Consider the following 22,293-nt stretch of genomic DNA (forward strand, 5'->3'; position numbering starts at 1 on the left):
CTGCTGGCATCATACTGGGAGTGACTGGGACTCTACTGGGTTTGTTCTGGGATCATACTGGAATCATACTCGGACTGTACTGGCTTTGTACTGATATCATTCTGGGATCATACTGGGAGTGAGCAGGAGCCTGCAGAGGCAATTGAGACCATGGTAGGGGCAAATGGGATCTACTGGGAGTGACTGGCATTATGCTGGGGGTGACTGGGAGCAACTGGGATCATGACAGGAGCAACTGGGAGTGGCTGGCTGTGTGCTGGGAGGGATTGGAAACAACTGGGCTTCTACTGAGATCAAATGGGGTCATGCTGGAGGTGACTGGGATCATCCTGGCAGTGAGTGCCACTGCACTCAGGCTGACTGGGAGTGCTTGGCAGCAAATGGGATCATACTGGGGAATAATGGGAGGGACTGGGAACCTGCTGGAGGGACCTGGGATACACTGGGAGATACTGGGAGTGACTGGAACAAAAGGGAGGGTGAAAGAGAGCAACTGGAACCATGTGGAGCACAACTGGTTCATACTGGCAGGGACTGGGAGCACACTGGGCTCATCTCTGGATCATACTGGGAGGGACTGGACTGATACTGGGAGAATCTGAGAGCGACTGGGAACACACCCTGCACATCATCCCCCATACTGGGCCTGACTGGGAGCAACTGGGATTATACTGGGAGCACACTGGGAGGGCTGGCATGTGACTGGGATCCAGCTGGAGCTTACTGGGATCATATTGGGGTTGAAAGGGAGTGACTGGGATCACACTTTGGCCTACTGGGAGCACCTGAGAGAAACTGGGATCATGCTGCAAGCAAACTGGAGGAACTGGGCAGGACTGGATGCATGCTGGAGGCAGCTGGGATATTCTGGGCATGACTGGGGGATCACACTGGGAGAACTGACACCTTCCTGGGGCCACTGGCGGCGCATGGAAATGACTGCAGACATGCTGGGACAAGTTTGGAAATGTTGGGGGGTTTTGTGGATTTTGGGGGTGTTTGGATTTTGGGGGTTTTATTGGTGCTTTGGGAGGGTGTGTTGTTCTGGGGGTGTTTGGGGGCTTATTGAATTTTTTTTTAGTTTTTTTGTAATTTGGGAGGTTTTACTGAGATTTTGTTGGGGATTTTTTTGGCTTCTCATAAATTCTGGGGGTTTTATTGGGATTTCTAGGAGATTTTGAGGCATTTCACTGGAATTGTGAGGGCTTTTCGTGGGATTCATTGGGGATTTGAGGTTTTTTTGAGAGTTTTGGTAGGCTTTTTGGGGTTTTGTGGGGTTTTTTGGTTGTTGTCATGATTTCTTTGGGTCTTCAGGTGAGATTTTGTGGGATTTTTATGGGTTTTGGGACATTTTTTGGGGGATTAGCAGGGTTTCATCAGGATTTTGGGCATTATTGGGATTTCAAAAGCCTTTGTAGGCTTTTATTGGGATTCTAGGGTGTTCTAATGGGATTTTGTGAGATTTATTTCAGATTTCATGAGTTTTATTGGGACCTTTGGGGCTTTTAAGGAGATTTTGATGCCTCTCAGCCCTTCTGCAAACCCTGGCACAACCCCAAAGGCCCCAGACTCCCAAATCCCCCACAAATTCCGCTAAACATCCCAAATTCCTCAAGAAATTACAATAGGATCCTCCAAAACCCCAGAGGATCCCACAAAATCCCAGTGAAACCCAGCAAAACTAAAAAAAAAACTCCCCAAAATTTCACTAAACCCCCTGAAAAACCAACCTCCCCAATCCCAATAAAATCCCCCAACATCCAAAACTACCCAAATCCACAAAATCCCCCAAATCCCATAACCCCCCAAAACACGAGGTTTTGGTTTTTGTTTGGTTTCTCTCCAAAACCTCTATAATTCCCCCTGAACTTCCATCAAATACCCAGTAAAGCCCTAAAGAAGCCCCAAGATAATCCCCAAAACCCTGCTAAAATTGCATCAAAATTGCCCCAAAATCCCAAAAATGCCCCCCAGACTCTCTGGGGCCGTCCTGGATCAGGGGCACCGGCCGGTGGAACAGGAGCCACCTCAGGGGCCCTCGGAGCTCTGTGGGGAGGGGGCACCATGGGAGACCCCCAGAAACGGGAGGGGGGGGGGGGTGGAACCCCTGTTGTGCCCCCTCGCCCCAAAACCCCCAGACCCCGGTTCAGGGGGGGCCTGGGACCCCCCGGGACCCCCAAATCTCCCCCGGGACCCCTCGGGGAGCCCCAAACCCCCCCAAGGTTGGCCCAGGATCACCCTGGACCCCCAAAAGCTTCCTGGGACCCTCAGACCCCCCAGTTCCCCACAAAATTGACCCCAGACCCACCTGAGGCCCCCTCAAATCCATCAGACTGCCCCAAATCCCCCTCAGACTCTAAATCCCCGCCAAACCCTGGGAAATCCCCTCACATTCCGCTAAAGCCCCCCAGATGCACCTCAGAAGCCCCCAGAGCTCCACAGCTCCTCCCACAATCCCCCAAAATCCCCTCAGACCCTCCCAATTCCCCTCAGATCCCCCTAAACCCACCTGAGAACACTCCAGACCCTCTCAAGCTGCCCCCAAAGATCCCTAAAGCCCCCTCAGACCCACCAAAGCCCCCTCAGAACCCCTCATTATCCCCAAACACACCGCACACCCCCTATTTCCCGTCAATCTCCCCAAAATCCCCAATTTCTCCTCAGACTGCCCCAAACCCCCCCAGTTTCCCCTCAGCGCCCTCCTCAGCCGCGCGCACCTCTGAATCTCCCGCCTCCGCCGCCTGCACGGGCTCCCCAGCCAATAGCGGCGCGCCCCGCCCCGAACCAGCCAATGAGGGCGCGGCTCCCCTCAGCAGCGCCCGCCTCCCCGCGCCGCTGCAGCCAATCAGAGGCGAGCCGCAGCGGCGGTGGCGGTGCCGGGCGCTGCAGAGAGCGGGGGCGGCGCTGGGAGCGGCCGGAGCGCTCCGGGAGCTGCTGAGGCGGCCGGGACAGGGCCGGGAGCGGCTGAGAGGGGATCGGGGGGGCGTGGGAAGGTCCGGGGGGGCTTTGGGGAGGGTTCCGGGGTGTGGGGCGGGATCTGGGGAGGGGTCTTGGCTGGGGGATCGTGAGGTGTCAGGGAGGGTCTGGGGAGGGGTCCTGGGGCACTGTGGGGGGATCTGGGGGTGGGGAGGGGTCCTGAGAGGGGACTCGAGGGGGGTCCTGGGGGTGCTGGGGGGACTTTGGGGTTCCAGGGTGGTCCTGGGCCAACCTTGGGGGCTTTTCAGGAGGATTTGGGGTTCCCGGAGGAGATTTGGGGATCCTGGGGGTTCCCAGGCCCCCCCTCCCGTTTCTGGGGGTCTCCCATGGTGCCCCCTCCCCACAGAGCTCCGAGGGCCCCTGAGGTGGCTCCTGTTCCACCGGCCGGTGCCCCTGATCCAGGACGGCCCCAGAGAGTCTGGGGAGTTCTGGGGGGATTTTGGGGGGAATTTTGGGATTTGGGGCATTTTGGGGCAATTTTAATGCAATTTTGGGAGTGTTTTGGGGATTATCTTGGGGCTTTTTAGGGCTTTATTGGGTATTTGATGGAAGTTCAGGGGGAATTATAGAGGTTTTGGAGAGAATTATTGTGTTTCAGGGGGGGTTATGGGATTTTGGGGGTTTTGTAGATTTGGGGAGTTTTGGATTTTGGGTGATTTTATTGGGGTTGAGGGGGTTGATTTTTGAGGGGGTTTAGTGAAATTTTGGGGAGGTTTTTGAGTTTTGGTGGATTTCACTGGGATTTTGTGGGATTCTCTGGGGTTTTGGAGGATCCTGTTGTAATTTCTTGGAAATTTTGGGATTTTTAGTGGAATTTCTGGGGCATTTGGGCGTCTGGGGTCTTTGGGGTTGTCCCAGGGTTTGCGGAAGGGCTGAGAGGCATCAAAATCTCCTTAATCTCCTTTAAAGCTCCAAAAGTCCCAATAAAACTCATGGAATCCGAAATAAATCTCACAAAATCCCATTAGAACACCCTAGAATCCCAATAAAAGCCCACAAAATCTTTTGAAATCCCAAGAACCCCCAAAATCCTGATGAAACCCCACAAATCCCCCCAAAAATGTCCCCTAAAAAATCTTGCAAAATCTCCCCAAAGACCCAAAGAAATCAGAGCAACACCCAAAAAACCTCACAAAACTCCCCTAAATCCCACCAAAACATCCAAAAAACCCCAAACTGCCAAAAAACCCAAATCCCAAATAAATCCCACTAAATGCCTCCACAATTCCAATAAACACCTCAAAATCTCCTAAAAATCCCAATAAAACCCCCAGAATTTATGAAAATCGCAAAAACTGCCAACAAAATACCAGTAAAACCTTCCAAAATACAAAAAAACCCCAAAATTTTCAATAAATCCCCAATCCCCTCAAAAAAACACCTCTCCAAAAGCACCAATAAAACCCCCAAAATCCAAACACCCCCAAAATCCACAAAACCCCCCAACATTTCCAAACTTGTCCCAGCATGTCTGCAGTCATTTCCATGCGCCGCCAGTGGCCCCAGGAAGGTGTCAGTTCTCCCAGTGTGATCCCCCAGTCATGCCCAGAATATCCCAGCTGCCTCCAGCATGCATCCAGTCCTGCCCAGTTCCTCCAGTTTGCTTGCAGCATGATCCCAGTTTCTCTCAGGTGCTCCCAGTAGGCCAAAGTGTGATCCCAGTCACTCCCTTTCAACCCCAATATGATCCCAGTAAGCTCCAGCTGGATCCCAGTCACATGCCAGCCCTCCCAGTGTGCTCCCAGTATAATCCCAGTTGCTCCCAGTCAGGCCCAGTATGGGGGATGATGTGCAGGGTGTGTTCCCAGTCGCTCTCAGATTCTCCCAGTATCAGTCCAGTCCCTCCCAGTATGATCCAGAGATGAGCCCAGTGTGCTCCCAGTCCCTGCCAGTATGAACCAGTTGTGCTCCACATGGTTCCAGTTGCTCTCTTTCATCCTCCCTTTTGTTCCAGTCACTCCCAGTTCCTTCCAGTATGATCCCATTTGCTGCCAAGCACTTCCAGTCAGCCTCAGTGCAGTGGCACTCACTGCCAGGATGATCCCAGTCACCTCCAGCGTGATCCCAGTTGATCCCAGTATAAGCCCAGTTTGTTCCAGTGACCACCAGCATGTTCCCAGTCACTCCCAGTTCCTCCCAGTTGGGTTTTTTGGGGGGATGTTTGGAGAATGAAGAAGTGCAAGGCTGAGCGGAAAAGGCCCCTTGGGGGGACATCGGGGGGTGGCGGTGGCGGCTGGCGGCAGAGGCAGCCTGGAGGAGCAGAGCCCTGTGTCCCCCAGGAGCCCAAAGTGGGGAGCCCAGAGAGGGGGGAGCGCCGCCATTGGCGGGAGCCTGCAGAGGCTGGAGAGGGGCAGGGGGGACTCCTTGGAGCCCCTGCAGCCCAGAGCAGAGCATGAGGGGAGAAGGGAGCCCAAAAGGGAGCCCAAAAAGGCCCGTCATCCCTGAATGGGCAGAGCGAAGAGGGGGCAGGTTTTGGGATTGCTGGGACTGCCAGCAGGCTGGGGAGGGCGGGCACCGAGGAGAAGGGGGACCCCCAATGCAAGCGTGACCCCAGCAGCTGGGACAGGGGAGTCCCGGAACACCAGAGGGGAGGGAGCAGGGACAGGGAACTCCTGGGGAGGGTTTTTCCGGGCTGACTCGTGGTGTTTGGGAGGTTTTTCTGGAGCCTAGGTCGCTGGTGACTTGTTGAGAGTGACTTGGGCAGAGGGACCTTCAAACTCAATGTGCTCATCCTTTGTTTTCCTCAAACCAGGATTTCCATTGCCAACCCCCATTGAGGCTGTGAGGAAAATGCCCCAGAACATGCAAGCAGGTGAGGAGGAAGTCAGTGCCCCTTTCCCCTCTCTCCTGCTCCATCTCCCAGCCCAGCACAGCCCCGGCTGCAGGACAGCCTGGGGGCATCTCCTTGCCCTTGCCTGTGGCCCGGAGGCAAATGCCATCCTGTCCTTGTCCTTCCTCCCCCAGAGCAGGAGCTGAGGATGGAGAGCAGGGAGGACAAATCCCCGCGGCAGAACCTCGTGGCAGAGGCCGTTTTGAACGGCTCCACGGCGCAGGAACCCAACGGGGAGGAAAAGCCCCGGAGATGCCGCACGAGGAGGGGCTGCAAACGCAGCCCAGGTTGCTCTGAGGAGTAAAGATCCACCCTGTGCTAGGAAGGTGGACAGAGCTTCAGCCCGAGCTTGGAGCTGGTGGTCCATGAGGAGGTTCCTGATCGGGAGAAGCCTCACAGGTGCTTGGAGTGTGGGAAGAGCTTCTGGTGGATCACCAGCCTGATCGTGCACCAGAGGAGCCACACTGGGGAACGGCCCTACGAGTGTGGGGAGTGTGGGAAAGGCTTCAGGTGCAGCTCTGAGCTCATCACTCACTAACACATCCATACCGGGGAGAGGCCCTATGACTGTCCCGAGTGTCAGAAGAGGTTTCAGACCAGCTCCAGTCTCCTCCAGCATCAATGGATTCACACAGAGGAGTGGCCCTTCCGCTGCCCGGACTGCAGGAAGGGCTTCAACTGCAACTCAAACTTCGCCAGGCACCGGTGCATCCACAGCGGGGAGAGGCCCTACGAGTGTCCCCAGTGTGGGAAGAGCTTTACCCACAGCTCTAACTTGACCAAACACCAACAGAGTCACCAGTAAGGGAAGTCCTGCAAGTGCCCTGAGTGTGGGAAGAGCCTCGTGTGCTGCTCCAGCTTCATCCCCCATTGGAGAACCCGCATTGGGAAGAGACTTGCTGATCCATGTTCCCTGTGATCCATGGTGGGAAGACACTTGTCACTTTTCCTGCCCCTGCTAATGACCTGATGTGGGATTGAAGAACAAGAGGGTCTGGCCAGAGCCGTGTCATTACACTCACTCCCACCTCAGGTCATTGCCAGGGGGAGGAAAGGGACTCTCTCTCTCTCCCTGAGGAGAAAGGTGTCCTTTTTCCAGGCAGGAGGAAATACGTGGCCAGGAAGAGCCACTCAGTGGTGATGTTGTAGTTTTCCCTGTAAATAGTTTTTCTTATCCCTTCTGTTATCAATATTGCTTTTTTTCCTGTTTGTTCCTTATCTCATTGCTGTTCCCAGTAAATTGTTCTTATCCCAGCCTGGGATCTTTGCCTTTTTTTCTTTCCATGGGAGGCGGGAGGGCAGCGAGCAGCAGCACGGTTTTAGAGGGAGCAGGAAATTGGGGAATCCCATTCCTGAACCCCGGCCCGTGGAAACCGAGCATCCCAGCTGGTCCCAGCCCTGGTGGCCATGGCAACAGCCTTGGGAGCGGGTCCCTGGCTGGGGCTGTGGGAACCTCTTCCCTCTGGTGCCCAGGGACAGGACTGGAGGGAACGGCTGCAGCTGAGTCGGGGCAGGCTCAGGTTGGATCTCAGGAAAAGGTTTTTCCCCAGAGGCTGCTGGGGCACTGCCCAGGCTCCCCAGGGAAGGCTCCCAGCTCCAGGGCTCTCTGAGCTCCAGCAGCGTTTGGACAGCGCTGCCAGGCCCAGGCTGGCATTGTTGGGGTGTCCTGTGCAGGGCCAGCAGTTGGACTCCAGGATCCTGATGGGTCCCTCCCAGCTCAGCCAGTTCTGTGGATCTGGGATCCCATGACCCTGGGGATGGGGCTGCCAATGGTTGCCATGGCAACGGGCTCTGGCTGCAGGCCTGAGCTGGTGTCCATGGCACCCACCCCTGGCATGGGGTCTGCATGGAGCTGCCGAGGGACTGAGCATGGCAACATGGGCTGGGGATGGTTGCCATGGAAACTGACCATAGCAGCAGGGGGCTGGGGATGGTTGCCTGCCAAGGATCACATTTGTCACAGGCACTCAGAAGGATTCCATGGGGACTTTCCAAGAGTCTCCAGGCTGTTCAAGAGCTGGAATGTCACAGGCAGAGACAGGGGCTCCATGGACACCTCCCAGGGGTTTCTGGGGATGGTAAAGGGCCGTGTGATCAGAGCCAGTCACAGCCATTCCATGGTGACATCCCATGGCACCTGGGGCTGCAAAGGCACCGATCTGTCACAGGCACTGACGGGGGCTCCACGGTGACATCCCAGGAGTCCCCAGGCTGCCAAAGAGCCGGGATGTCCCAGACACTCCCAGGGGTTCCTGTCATGGGCACAGTGGCAGCTTCAGGCAAAAGCTTTATTGGAGAAACTCCTGCAGATTCATGAGATGGAGAAATGACACCCAACAGCCACCATGGATCCTCAAACCCCTGCAGGGCCCCTAGACTTCCAAAATTTATTTTAGTACAGGAGAGTGGGAGTGGCTGGATCCAATCCCAGCCCCAGACTTTGTCAAAGGTGTAAAAGATTGGACAGGTAGAATTGAACCTTAATGCAATTTGTCCCACAGGATTATCGATGGAATTCTAGATAAATTTATATAAATACAGCTCTGATTGATTCTGATCATGATTTGACAGAATGGTTTGTTTACACCACAGATTAAATTTTTAAAAAGATAGTTATTTACTCCACAGTACAGGAGATATAACAATTATTAGAATATAGTGATCTAGGAAGCAATTTTGATGTCAACAGAGTCTTGCTGGAGTTGTTGGAGCCCCTGGCAGTTCCTCCTGCTCCAGCAGGAACTGCCTTTCCTGTGCCAGGAGCAGGGCAGGTCCCGCTGCAGGAAAAGCCCCAGGCCAGCCCCAGCACAGGGAAGGGCTCGGGCACAAGGGCAGAGTGCCGTGCTGGCAGCTGTGCCAGGCAGAGCCTGAGGCACCAAAGGCACCTTGGCAGCAGCAGCTGCTTGCAGGGCATGGCCAGAAGCCTCCCTTGGCAGCCCGGCCTGGTGGCCAGCACTGCAGAGCTGCTGCCTCAGGGCTCATTTCTGCCTGGGCTCTGAAAAGCCACTTCTGCTCCAGGAGCCTGCCTGGGAAGCCATTGGCCCCAGCACCCTGGGGACAAGATATTTATGACAAAACTCTTCATGCCAGCAGAGACAAGGCAGGGGCAGAGGAAAGGGCAGAGCCAGGCCCAGGGGACAGGGCTGCCATGGTGATGGCTGTGAGGTCACTGCCCTGCAGCAGCCTGGCTGCCCTCAGCAGACATTCTGGCCAGAAGCGTTGTGAGGGCACCCAGCACATCAGAGAACCCACACAACAGGAATTCTGTTCTTGGGGAGGGGAAAGGGTTTCGCTATGTCAGGCTGCACAAAACTCCTGCTCTTGGACAATTCTCTGGAAAAACAGTTGCAGTTTTGGGCCACTCTCATCATTGTAAAATATTTCCTCCTTTTAACAAATGTAAATCCACCCTCATTCAGTTGAAAGATGTTGGCCCTCATCCTGTCACTGCAAGATTTGGGAGAAAATAACTTTGACCACTATTTTTCCATTTTCACAGACCTTGGAGAAGACTGAAAAATCTCCCAAGATGGGGTTTGGAGGCCTCATCACATAACCAGCAGGGAGAGGCTGATGGCTCTGGGCTCAGTGGTGTTGAGACTGAGGACAGAACAGGAGTAGTCCGGGAGGGAGTGAAGGATGGTATCAGAGAGGAGTTTTTCTTGTAAAAAGCAGCTAGAGAAAGAAATAATGGCACCAAGGGTGTGGAGTGCCCCTGCCCCATGAGGTAGGGATTCTACCCAGACAGACACCATTGGGCGAGGGGTGTAATTGAAAGCAGATTCCACCCCTCCACCCTGTGGGGTGTGCCTCTGCAATCCCGGGAAAAGACACTCCACCCCATCTGGTCAGATAAGGAATGGCCCCAGAATGTTCTTCCTTTTCTGTACCCTCATTGGTTTAAATTCTACTGCAATGTCTCCAGCTTAGATTTTTTTTTTTGTTGTCCTCCTTGATTCACCCATTTCCAGTCCCCTGCTCCTTCTGCTATTAGACCCTGACCCTAAACTTCACCTCTAAACCCATGACCCCACCCCATTCATTTCTTCTCTTGGTTCCCTGGCACAATAAAGGATCCTGGGTTTTGCTAAACAAGATCCATCCTGTTGCCTTCCTTTCCCTGTTGGTCATCGGTGCCTGCCTGAGGTCTGAGACTCTGGGCCCTGAGGGAATTGTTGCGCCCCTCACTGTGGTGGAACACAACACAGGGGCAGCTGGGGAGGCCCAGACTGGACATGAGGAGAAAGGAATTTCCCTGCCAGGGCAGGGCTGTGGTGCAACACATCCCCCAGAAGAAGCCTGGAGCAGCCCAAGGCTTTGTGTGGCCAGGCAGAGGCAGGCAGGAGGCAGAGCTGTCAGCAAAGGAAGGGGCCAGCCAGGTGGGGCAGCCGGGGGATGACGACAGCCTGCAGGGACAGAGGCACAGGTTTTCTCAGCATCAGAAACACCTTTTCCTTGCTTGTCCCCAGCTGTCATCACTGCCTCCAGTGTTCTGCTGTACCTGGAAAATGGGGATACTTTTTTGGTCCTGTTCCTCAAAAGGATTTATTTTAAGTATGAGAAACTTCAGTGTTTCACTCCCTTTTGAGTCTCTGAGAAGTTTTTTGAGCACACTCCGAGGGACTGAGTCTGATACAAAGAGCAGCAAAGCCCCAGAGGGTCATTAAAGTCCTGGTGCTGTGTCTGTGCTGCTGAGCTGGGCCGGGCTCCTGGCCCAGAGGCAGCTCCTGGCAAGGGCAGCGCTGCAGAGAGACAGCTCTGGCCAGGAGCAGCTCCTGGGCACAGCCCAGCAGGGCTGGGGCACTGCCAGGGCAGCTCAGGGACACCAGCAGGGCACAGGCAGAGCTGACAGGGGCTCAGCACTGGCAGGGGCTGGGGGATGTCCCAGAGGGGGCTGTGTCACAGCGGCACCTCTGTGGCTGTGTCCTAGAGGCACAGAGCAGCTGTGATGTCAGCAAGGGGCTGTGTGACAGCACAGAGTGGGCTGTGTGAGGTCACAGGTTGGGCTATGACATCACAGAGTTTGTTGTGTGAGGTCACTGGGCAGCTCCAGCATCATAGAGGGGATTGTGTGGCATCACAGAGCAGGATGTGACATCATGGCATGGCAGTATGACATCATAGAGCAGATTGTGAGGTCAAAGTATGTGCTGTGACATTACAGAGTGGCAGCATGACATCACAGAGAGGGTTTTGTGACATCACTGAGGGTGTTGTGACATCACTGACGGTGTTGTGACATCACAGAACTGTCTGTTATGTCACAGAGTGGGATGTGAGGCCATGGAGCAGAGTCTGCCATCATGGAGGGTGGCCCTCTGACATCAGAGAGTGGGTTGTGACAGCACCGGGTGATGGCGCAACATCATAGAGCCAGGTGTGACATCACAGAACAGACTGTGACATCACAGGGTAACTTTGTGACATCACCAAATCTTCTGTGACATCACAGAGCAGCTTTATGATATCAGAAACTTATATCCCAGCACTGGCCCTGTGATATCATGAAAGGGCTTTGTGACATCACAGAGCAGTTGTGTGTGTCATCACTGAGTTGCCTGTGACATCATAGAGTAGGCTCTGTGACATCATAGACTGAACATCATAAAATGGAATCGGCCATCACAGGGTAACTGTGTGACATCACAGAGGGGATGTGACATCACAGAATGGCTGTGTGACATGCCAGGGTAGGTTGTGTAATATCATAACATTAAACGTGACATCATAACGTGGGCTGGGACATCACAAATGGGCTGTGTGACATCACAGGGGCTGTGTGAGGTCACTGGGGAGGTCACTCTGCCCCAGCCCCCCCTCACAGTTCCCCCAGAGCAGTCCAACACTGCTCGTGCACAGAGGGGTCCCCTGTCCCCCCGGGTCCCCCCGCCCCCAGCGCCGCAGCCTCCCCCAGAGGATGTTCCACGAGATCGACCCCAGAGCCTGACACGGGGACGGGGGGCTGGGGCTGTGGGGGTGGGACAGGGGGACAGGGACCCCCAACAGTATCCCTGTGTCCCCCAGGGCCAGAGCCTGGGCCAGGGGTCCTTCACTCTGTTCTGAATGAGGGCTTGAGAGCGCTGAGAAAATCCCCAGCAAGGGATCAGCAAAAGCCAGATTTAATATTAAGCAACATCACCACAAAGTTCCTTGGCAAGAGTCATTCTGCTCCTGACTGGACACTTCAGGCACAACAAGGAAACAAAGCAACTAAAAAACCAAACAAAATCCAGGCAATCAAACCAGAAGTGAACTGAGAACTGTTCCTGTATGTGATACAAGGACAAGGATATCCTTGCCTTGTGAGGGCAAGGATAAAAGGAATATGACCCAAAAGCTTACAGAGCTCAAACTTAAAAAGACTTAACTTATATCTTAACCTACTGATCCCTTCAACTTTACAATATAGGAAAAGAACAGAGCTTAATAGTATTTAACCTAACTTGTAACCCTTGACTTAGCAATTTAACAGAAGAATAACACTCAACAGTATTTAACTCAGCTTATTACTTATATTAAGCATAAGAACTTAGCATAAGAACAACTCCTAGCAGCATTTAACTTGGGTTATTCCTCATGACTTAACCTCACTTACAGACCTGACTGACTCAGCTATCCATGGCACTCCAACCCCTCAGAGAGCAGCATTTCTGCCACATCTCCCCAGCACAGGCACTCCTGTGTGCACACAGACACAAAGAGGCAGTGCAAGGCACCTGTGAGAAATTCCCCTGAGGGCAGGAAATGCTCCCTGTGGATGCTTTGGCATCTCCCCAGCGGGTGAAGGGTTGAGCCTGGAGGAGTGGGGGGATCGGCCCAGGCTCCCTCGTTGTTCAGGATCCCCGAGTGCAGCAAACGGGAGAGTTCCCGGCTGGGAGAGGCCCCACTGAGAGGGAGTCGCTGGCCCAGGAGAGCTCCAAGGGGCTCCTTTTGCAGCGCTGTTTGTAGGGCCCCAAGAGAGGGGCTGCAGTCACAGCAATGGTTCATCCTGGCCACACTTGGCATCAACAGCTTTCTTTGGCACTGTGAGAACAGGGATGTTGTGCCACTGAGGGAACAAAAGCAGTTCCCAGGGCTGCTCCTCCAGAAACCAGGAGCTGTTTGGGCACAGCAGTGCCTGGAGCAGACAGTGTTTGTGCTGAGCTGCAGAGGAGCTGAGCCCAGGGGCTGTTGGCCAAGGCCGAGGCCCAAGGAGCATTTCTGAGCTGGCAGGGCGGCCTGAGAAGGGGAGGGGGGAATGCAGCAGCACAGGGCCCATGGAAGCAAGGGACCATGGTGACACTGTGGGGCCCTGTGAGACCAAGGGACCATGGTGACACTGTGGGGCCCTGTGAGACCAAGGGACCATGGTGACACTGTGGGGCCCTGTGAGACCAAGGGACCATGGTGACACTGTGGGTCCTGTGAGACCAAGGGGCCATGGTGACACTGTGGGGCCCTGTGAGACCAAGGGACCATGGTGACACTGTGGGGCCCTGTGAGACCAAGGGGCCATTCTGACACTGTAGGGCCTCATGGAATCAATGGGCCAAGTTAATGCACTGAGAAGTGTTTTTTGTGAATTGAATATCTTTTGTTGGTATTTCTCCTGTGCATCCAACTCAAAGTACAGAAACAATTCTAATTACTTTTAAATGTCTTATTGAGACATTTAATTGATTTTTGGAGGGATGAGTGTCTGGGCTTGTCTGTCCTGCTTGGCACAGCCCAGGCAGGGCTTTCCCAGCCACATTCCACACTCCATTCCCCAGCTGGAGCCGCTGGTGCCTCTGAGTTCTGCTGACCCAGCCCCAGGGACGCTCTCCTTGTCTGCCCATTCCCCCACGCTCTCTGGGCAGGGATGGCCTCAGTGGGGGCTGCTGACATCCTCAGCAACTTGCAGAGGCTCCTGCTGAATTTTACTGCTCCAGAGACTTGAAGTGTATTCAAACTGAATATATCATATTTAAAAACACCATGAGAAAAGATTTTTAGGTCCTGTATTGGTTTTTCTTCCTGTTAACACATGGATATGTGCAATTTCCAATTGACACTGAATCCGAGTACCTCCTCATGCAGTTTGAATAGATTTGAAAATCAAGACCCTTCATGGCTGACAATCAATCAGACTCTGTCCCTACCCCCACCCCACCATTTCCCCCATCCAAGCCCTGGCACTCAGAGCAGCCTCGTGCAAATCTGAGCTCCCTCCAGCCCAGGCTGCACCTGCAGGTTTCAGCTCTTTGGCTCCAACTCCCACCTGCTTTCCTTGGAGAAGGAGCTGCCCGAGACACAGAGGGATGTTCATTTCTTGTCAGCCAACAAAGCCAAGGGAAATCACAGCTCCATCCAATGCAAAAGTCATTCTTCTCCCTGGCTCTGCCCTGCCCCTGATCCCCGCAGCCTGTCCTGTTTCCTTCATCCCTCCAGTGCCAGGGACTTTCTGGGAAAAGGAAGCTGTGCTCTGGCTATGGAGGGAGGTCCAAGAGCAGCCACTGGAGTGGGAACCACAACTCATCAGGTTTGTGTCCTTTGAAGGATGAGGAACTGGTAAGACTCTGTCCTGGTTTAGGGCAAATTTGGAAGAAATCCTCCAAAAGGGCCCCCCCAGAAAGCAAACTCACATGGCCCCTCTCCCCAACTCTTTTGGGAAGAATTTCCTCGGAGAGAAGTGGAAAAACCTGTTTATTTAACAGGCAAAGGGCTCCCCAGCACAAAAAACGAACAATACCACAGGACAAAACTCATTTGTCGCTCTGAAGAGATGACAAATTCAGAAAGTCTCTCTGGTGGCTGGTCGCTCTGTTATCAGTCCCTCTGGCACTGGGAAAGGCTGCTGCCCAGAGTAGGCCCTGGCAGGCTACAAAGTGCGAGCTCTCGCTGTTCCCCCGGGTCCCAGTCTGGAGCAGGTTTGAACAGTTCCAAAAAAAGGGAACGAAAACCAGTGCAGGGAAAACTTCTCTGCCTCAGCTAGCAAAACTAACTAAAAAACAACAGAGCACCATGTTCTGTCCCGTCCGTGCCCAGACACCACAGTGGAGGAGTGAGAGCAGGCTGATAACAAACTCCATGCTGCTTCTTCTCCCTGCCTTTGCTCTCAGAGTCAGGCTTGCAGGCACAGAATATAATATCCAGCATCAACAGAACACACAACTGGGGATAAAAGCATCATAACATCACCCTAGGACACTTATATGCTTATTCTAGGAAGACTAGTAATGTTTTACTGCAATGATTTGGCTAATCATCACATAAATTTATATATTTTAAATATCTCTTGCTTGCAGGAGTCTGATGCAATTTTCTCTTTTCTGGTAAACCCATCTGTTGTATTTGCAGGGTTCTCAGACAAAGAAAGGAATGATGATTCTGACTCCATGTACTCAGAAGGCTAATTTATTATTTTATGATACTGCATTATATTAAAGAATGCTATACTAAACTATACCAAAGAATACAGAAAGGATGCAGACAGAAGGCTAAAAGAGAATAATGAAAAGTCATTACTCTCTCCAGAGCCTGGACACAGCTTGACCCTGACTGGCTATTGAGTCAAAACAATTCACATGAAACCAATGAAACAATCACCTGTTGGATAAACAATCTCCAACCACATTCCAAAGCAGCAAAACAGAGGAGAAGCAAATGAGATAATACTGTTTTCCTCTGAGGCTTCTCAGCTTCCCAGGGGAAGAATCCTGGGCAAAGGGATTTTTCCAGAACATATGTCTGTGACACCCATCTGTTTTAATCTTCTTGCAATCTTCAAAGCTGTTTGTTCTTGCCAAGGTGTCCTGTTATCAAATCTCTTATGCTAAAAATGGGCCAAAGTCCATCATCTGTCTTGTGTATCCTAATAGTAAAGATCTTCTGCAGCAATTCTGCCACTTCAAGAATTCTTTCAATTGCCAGATACTGGCTTTCTTTTTCACCACTTCTTATTTTTCTATAAATACTAAGCTGCTAATATATAACTTCACATGCTATTTTTCCATAGCAGCTTGATAGAATCCCAGGAGCTGATTCTCAAGAACAGCTTAGTTCCATCTTCCTAATTCAGCTATTCATCAATAACAGATACAAACCACATTCTGGCAACTCTCTAGAGTAAAAGCTTATTAAAAATACACCTATCAGGATAACTTGATTCCCCACAGATTCTTAGAGGTAATAATACACAGGCTGTGATGCAGGCAAAGAAAGTGTGGCAATAGATCATCTTTTTCCACCGTCTTACGTAAAACTTATTTATTAAGTGTTCATACAGTATGTCAGTTAGACACCAAAAGAGAAAATCTGCTTCAGCAGCAGCTGAAAACAAAGCTAGGATCTAAGTTGACACATTTCAAAATTTAATTTCTGGGCTTTAAAAGTCATTTGTCTCAATCCAGAACTCTATAAAGCAGTTTAGTCTCCTCTTGAAAAAATGAACATTCTCATTAGATCACATTTTCCAGTGATGCAGCTTCTGTTAGACAGCAAGAGGAAACATACAGGCAGGCACATTCCTTGCTCCTCTCTTCTCATCTCAATAAATTTGTCACCATTAGGATCAATCATGAGAAGCTGCTAGAACACAAAATTCTCTTCCAATTACATACATAGAAGGATTTTTAATTTCTTCTTCCCAAGTCAATTTCTAAGGCTTTGATAAAGATTGGCATTATGGTCTTTTCTATTCCAGATAGACAATGTTTTATTAGACTAATTCAAGTCAAGACTTCACTTTCAACTTTAACATGTCAGAATGTCACCATGCAAACCAAACCAAAAAGCAGATTCTGGCCAGAGCACTGGTTTGAACCTGCTTCAGGCTGGAGTCAGCTGACCGAGTTCTTCTGGAGTGTCTTTTGAGTGTCTTGCATGTAAGCCATGCAAGAGCAAGTCAAAGGCAGGCATCATAGAAATAGACACTAAATACATAAAGGTAACATATTTGATTTAAAAAACTGTGCTTTTCTAAGCTGAAAATCTTTTTGCTGAGCTGGACACTGCACTGTATGACTGACATGAGGCTTTGGTCACAGATTATGCATGAACCAATCCAGAAACTCCAGACTTCTTCATGAATTTGTATCTTATGTATTTTGTCCTTGCTTACACAGGCTAGAAAATGAAAGAAAACATGCATGATGATTAAGAAAACACAGTGCAATTTAGGAACCATTCAAGAAAATCATGGTGAAATCACCTATATGTTATATCCAGAGATGATCCAAACAATTGCTGCTGAAGAATTTGTACCATTAACTTTATTACAAATTTTCAAAGGCAGGTGGAGTTGCTCTTCCTGCTCAAATAATTTAACAGGATTCTTGTTATCAGCAATTAAATTGTTATTTGATTCCACCCCCAATATGATTTAGAGATTCATTAGAGCTCTAAGACTCTTGAATACGGTGTGCTTTGTGGATAAAAAGACCAGAGAACAGTTAACAATTCTAGGGAATTATGTCTATCATGTAGATTGATCAGGGCAATATGTGAGCTCCTGTGAAACCCTTTTACAAAATGTTATCGTTTATCATACTTAATTTGAAAGGATTCCCTGTCTTTATCAGGTGTTAATGTCAGAGAATCACAGAACCAGCTGGGTTGTAAGAGATCTCTGAGATCATTCCATCAAGCTTTGGCCCAAACACCACCTTGTCAACCAGAGCAGAGCACCAAGTGTCATGTCCAGCTGGTCCTTGAACACCATCCCAGATGGCGGCTCCACCACCTCCCTGGGCAGTGCCTTCCAATGTTTAAGAATCCTTTCTGTGAAGAAATTCCTCCTGATGTCCAACTTAACCTCCCTGGTGCAGCTTAAGCCTGTGTCCTCTTGTCCTGTCACTGGTTGTCTGTGCGGAGAGCCCAATCCCCATCTCACTACAGCCTCCTGTCAGGGTGGTGCAGAGAGTGACAACGTTCTCCCTGGGCCTCCTTTGCTCAAGACTGAGCCCTCCCCAGCTGCCCTGCTTCTCTCAGCCATTTCTCATCAGACTTATTCTCTAGACCTTTAATCAACTTCCTTTCTCTTCTCTGGACTTGCTCCAGCACCTCAGTGTCCTTCTTTGGATGATGCCAAGCTGGGTCAGAGGTCAAGCACTCCCCAAGAAGGTGCAGCCTCTGTGTGTTTGTCTGTTTCTCACCCCTCCTGCTGCTCTGGGACAACGCAGCACATCTGGATTCCTTGCATCCAACCCCATCTGATGTGCCACATCTAGGTTCCTTGCATACAATCACTGTCTAACAGGCTGTGTCTGGCTTCCCAGCATGTGATTCCTAGATAACAAGTCACTACATGCGATTCTTGGATAACATGTCATATCTGGATTCCTTACATTCAATACATTCAATTCCTGGACAATATTGCACATACATTCTCTGGCCAAGGATGGGGCTGGAACAAGAATTTCCCCTTACACTTTAAAGGCTTTTTTTTTTGGTTTTGTTTTGTTTTGTTTTGTTTTGTTTTGTTTTGTTTTGTTTTTCTGGAGAAAATGAAGCTTTGACCTGAATTCCTGGCTGCCGCACAACATCTGTCTTCTACCTCGGCTTTGGCTGCTCTTGGCTGGGAGCCTGGCTGGAAAACAAAGATCCCATCTCCCCCCACCCCCTGGGCATTGGGACTGCTGGCCATGGCCATGCTGCCCCTCGCCAATCAGTGCTTACAATAATATTTTTCAGCGGATCTGCTGGAGGACAGGAAGGCTGCAGAGGGCCCTGGACAGGCTGGATCCATGGGCTGAGACCACTGGCATGAGGTTAAACAGGACCAAGGGCCAGGTCGTACACTTTGGCCACACTAACCCTCTGCAGCTCCCAGCTGTGGAAAGTGGTTGGGAAGCTGAATGACAACAGAACCTGAGCCCAGGTGGGTGCCCAGGTGGGTGCCCAGGTGGGTGCCCAGGTGGGCAAGAAGGCCAATAGCTTTGGGCCTGTATCAGCAATAGTGTAGCCCTGAGGACCAGGGCAGCAAGAGCCTGAATGAGAGATGCAGGACTCCAGGCGGCTCTTCAAAATGCAGTTTATTGTATCCAAGATGTTTCAGCAGTCCAGGGTTGTGGGTGACAGAGCCTGCGCCTACAGCTGTCAGCTCCAGCTCCAAACCTGGAGTCCCTTGAATTTTGGTTACAATGCATAATAAAATTTTCTTTGCTGAGTATCCTCACACAGAAGAACCAATCTATACCTTAATTTTTACCTATAGCTTATCATAACTACTATAATTATCATATTCATGTAACAATACTTCAATCACTAAAAGTTAGTACATTACAATTGAAGCACGAAATTGTTTTTCAGTTTCCTTGCAGTAGAAAATTCTGAGACCTTTTTTCTACTTGCAACATCAGCAGTTGTGTTTGCCTGTGGAATCTTTTTGCTTGGTAAAAACATCTTCTTGTCTGAGGTGGGTTTATCCTTTGCTCTAAGCCATAAAAACACGCTCTAACTAATGTCTCCATCTCTCTGGGAGCCCCCCAGGAACCCCGGCCAGCCCCGGGTCGGCAGACAGCGCCGGGCAGCCCCGACAAGGCTGAGAGCAGGGGGACACTCTCCTGTGCCCCGAGGGTACCGAGGGCAGCTAGGCTAGTCACCTTTGCAGCAGAAGAGACGCTGGAGACATGGGTGGAGCATGAAAGGACCGACTCTTAGCAGGGGTTAATCCAAGGTTTTGTTCGGAGCTCCTGGGAGCTCCCCACCTCAGGGGGCCCCTGCCCAGAGTACCTGGGAGAGGTGCCAAGATTACATTTTAAAGGGAGGTGTGAACCAAAAAATAGATAAGTTTTCTGACCAATAAAGAACTTTCAGGGGTGAAAACTTGGGGAATGGACATTTGGGATAGCGTATGGGGGTAGCACTTGGGGGGCTGACCCCTGGCCTCTGACTAATCACTCGATGACCTGAACTGAAAGTTCTAGATAGAAAGGATGGGATGCTGACAGAGTGATTGACAGAGAGCCTGATTGACAGATTGACGGGGATTTGGGGATAATCTCAACAAAGGAGAGGGATTCCACAGGTAAAGGGAAGGGGTACGATCAGGAGGAAACCATTTGGGAAAAATAAGGGGATACAAAACCAAAACCATTACAAGGTATAAAAACACACTACAACAAACTAACATATCCTTTACCTTCTTAGCTATCCAGTAAGACTGGCTCAGCAATTCTTTTCTTCTACATCAAAACTTGCTTTCATTTCTATTCCTTCTTCAGATTCTACACTCAAAAATCTTTCTGCCAAGCATACATTTCTGTGAGACATCCTTGTCAAACTTTCACCCTTCCCAACAAGGGCAGTGATTGTCCGGCTGTGCTGGGCACTGGTGAGGCCACACCTCGGGTGCTGGGTCCCTTTCTGGGCCCCTCAATAATAATTAAAGTTTCTCTAGCAATGGCTTTATTCATTATTTGCCTCCCTTCCCTGCCTGGCTGTGACAGGAACTACACCAAAGGGAAAGTGCCTACAGCCAAGGGAAGGCTGTGGTTGGGCACCTGGTTCTGTTTGTTGTTGCTGCTGGTGTTGTTGTTTGTTTGCCTTGTTGTACATACTGGCAAAGAACTGTTACTCCTTTTCCCATATCTCTTCCTGAAAGCCCCTTAATTTCAAAATTATAATAATATGGAGAGAAGGGGGTCACATTCTCCATTCCAGAGAGGTCCCGCAGACACCTGTCTTTAAAACCAAGACAAGATGACAATTAACAATTTATTAACAATTGTTTATTAACAATGAACTGACAATTATCAACTACTTGTCAATCTAACAAACAATTAGTTAGGTAACTTAGCTAACTAAAAGGTAAGATAAAGATGTTCTTGGAGCTTGGGAGGGCAGCTCCAGACATCTCTGGTGAAGAGTGGGAGATCATCATCATCCTCAGAAGGCACGATGTTGCCGGCTCCTGCTGGATGCTCCAGCTCACACAAATGCTGTCCCTTGGGTGGTGGTCTCCAGAGCACCTCCTCCTTGGGTCCCTGGCCTTCCTCCATCTGCACTAATGGTTCCTCGAGATTCTTCCATTCCTGGACTCTGCCTTTCACAGTCACCTGCCCCATCTTGTGAGTTGGCTCCAGGTTAGGAATCCTAGGAAGAAAGGGACTGGTATTAGCCAGATGAACATTCCCAGCCAGCCGCTTTTCCGTCGCCTTGCAGAGCACACAGTGCTGCATCTTCTCTCTGTGCAAGCAGCGAGCAGCAAATGAAACAACTGCACTCGCTGCATGGAGGCTGCAGAGCTGCAAGGGCAGGAACATGACCAGTTAAATGCCTGGGCACCAACTACAGCACACAGGGTCCCATGTAGAGAAGCAGGCCTTGCTTGTCCCAAAAGGAAGCAGAGCTTGGGACTGTCTGGTCCCTGGATCTCTTGTTCCAGATTTGCAAGCCTCCAGGAGCTTACTGTTTCATACAGTGTCTATTTTCCCAGTGCCTCCCTACCAAGGCCAGATGATGATCTTTCTGTGCTCGTGTGGGTGCTTCTGCCGCCTCTCTGGGGCTGCCTGTCTCCCACCTCCCCATCCCAGTCAGAGGGACTGAAGGGAGGGTGTTAGGGGATGAACCAGGCTGTGCTTGGTGATGCCCAGCACTAGGAGCAGAGGCAATGGGCAGAACCTGAACTGGAAATTGCACCTGAACCTGAGGAAGAACTTTTTTCCTGTGCAGGTAACGAGTTGCCCAGAGATGGTGTGGAGTGTCCCTCACTGGAATTATTCCAGAGCCCTCCAGACACAGCCCTGTGCCATGTGCTCTGGGATGACCCCACTTGAGCAGGGAAGTGGGACCAGATGACCTACTGTGGTCCCTTCCACCGTCCCACCCTGTGATTCAGTGACACCCAGCAGTAGCATGAGTTGGCAAGCGTGTAGACGTTTCCCACCTGCACAGCAGGGTGGTCTTAAAATTCCTGGTGCACTTTGGCTTGAACTGCAGGTGAAAGGTCTGCTTCTGGCCAGGAGGGATGGTGCCATTGTAGGGGCTGATGGAGAACAGGTCATGCTTAGCATCGGTGAAGACATCCAGGGAGGAGCTGGCACGCTTTGGAGACAGGTTCTTTTCTTTTGAGTGGCGCAGCTTCTTGGAGTGCTCCTGCTGCTCGTGCTGCTCCTGCTGCTGCTGCTCTGGCTGCTCCTCCTGGTGCTCGGGATCCTGCTCCTGCTTGGAATCCTGCTGCTGCTTGGCAGGCCGCCGCAGCCGCCGCACTTTAGGAGGCGTCTCAGGAGGATGGTCCTGCTCCCACCAGAAAAGACTCAGCAGCTTTCTGCGATGCTTCATGGTATCGTAGGAGAGGAACCGACCTGCAGGGAGGAAGAGGACACCTTTCCAAGACAAAATCCTGTCTTCCCAGCAGCTCTGCCTCCTGCTGCAGGTGGATGGAAGAGAGCTGGGATGCACTTGGAGCATCTCTGGCTAAGTACTTTCTTCTGGCAGGAAACAGAGCCTCTGGGAGCAGGGTCTCTGCCTGCAGCACACACTCCTGTGCCAAGCAGGAGAGCTGGCTTTAGACAGTGACTTTGCAT

The 22,293-nt window shown here is 51.2% G+C and overlaps 1 pseudogene; it reads right to left on the bottom strand.

The window, feature by feature from the left end:
* The window catches only part of LOC135292522 (zinc finger protein 883-like), a 45,336-nt pseudogene extending 23,288 nt beyond the window's left edge, over positions 1–22,048 (bottom strand).
* Between the last annotated feature and the right edge of the window lie 245 nt (positions 22,049–22,293).

This window comes from Passer domesticus, unplaced genomic scaffold (assembly GCF_036417665.1).
Source record: "Passer domesticus isolate bPasDom1 unplaced genomic scaffold, bPasDom1.hap1 HAP1_SCAFFOLD_37, whole genome shotgun sequence".
NCBI lineage: Eukaryota > Metazoa > Chordata > Aves > Passeriformes > Passeridae > Passer > Passer domesticus.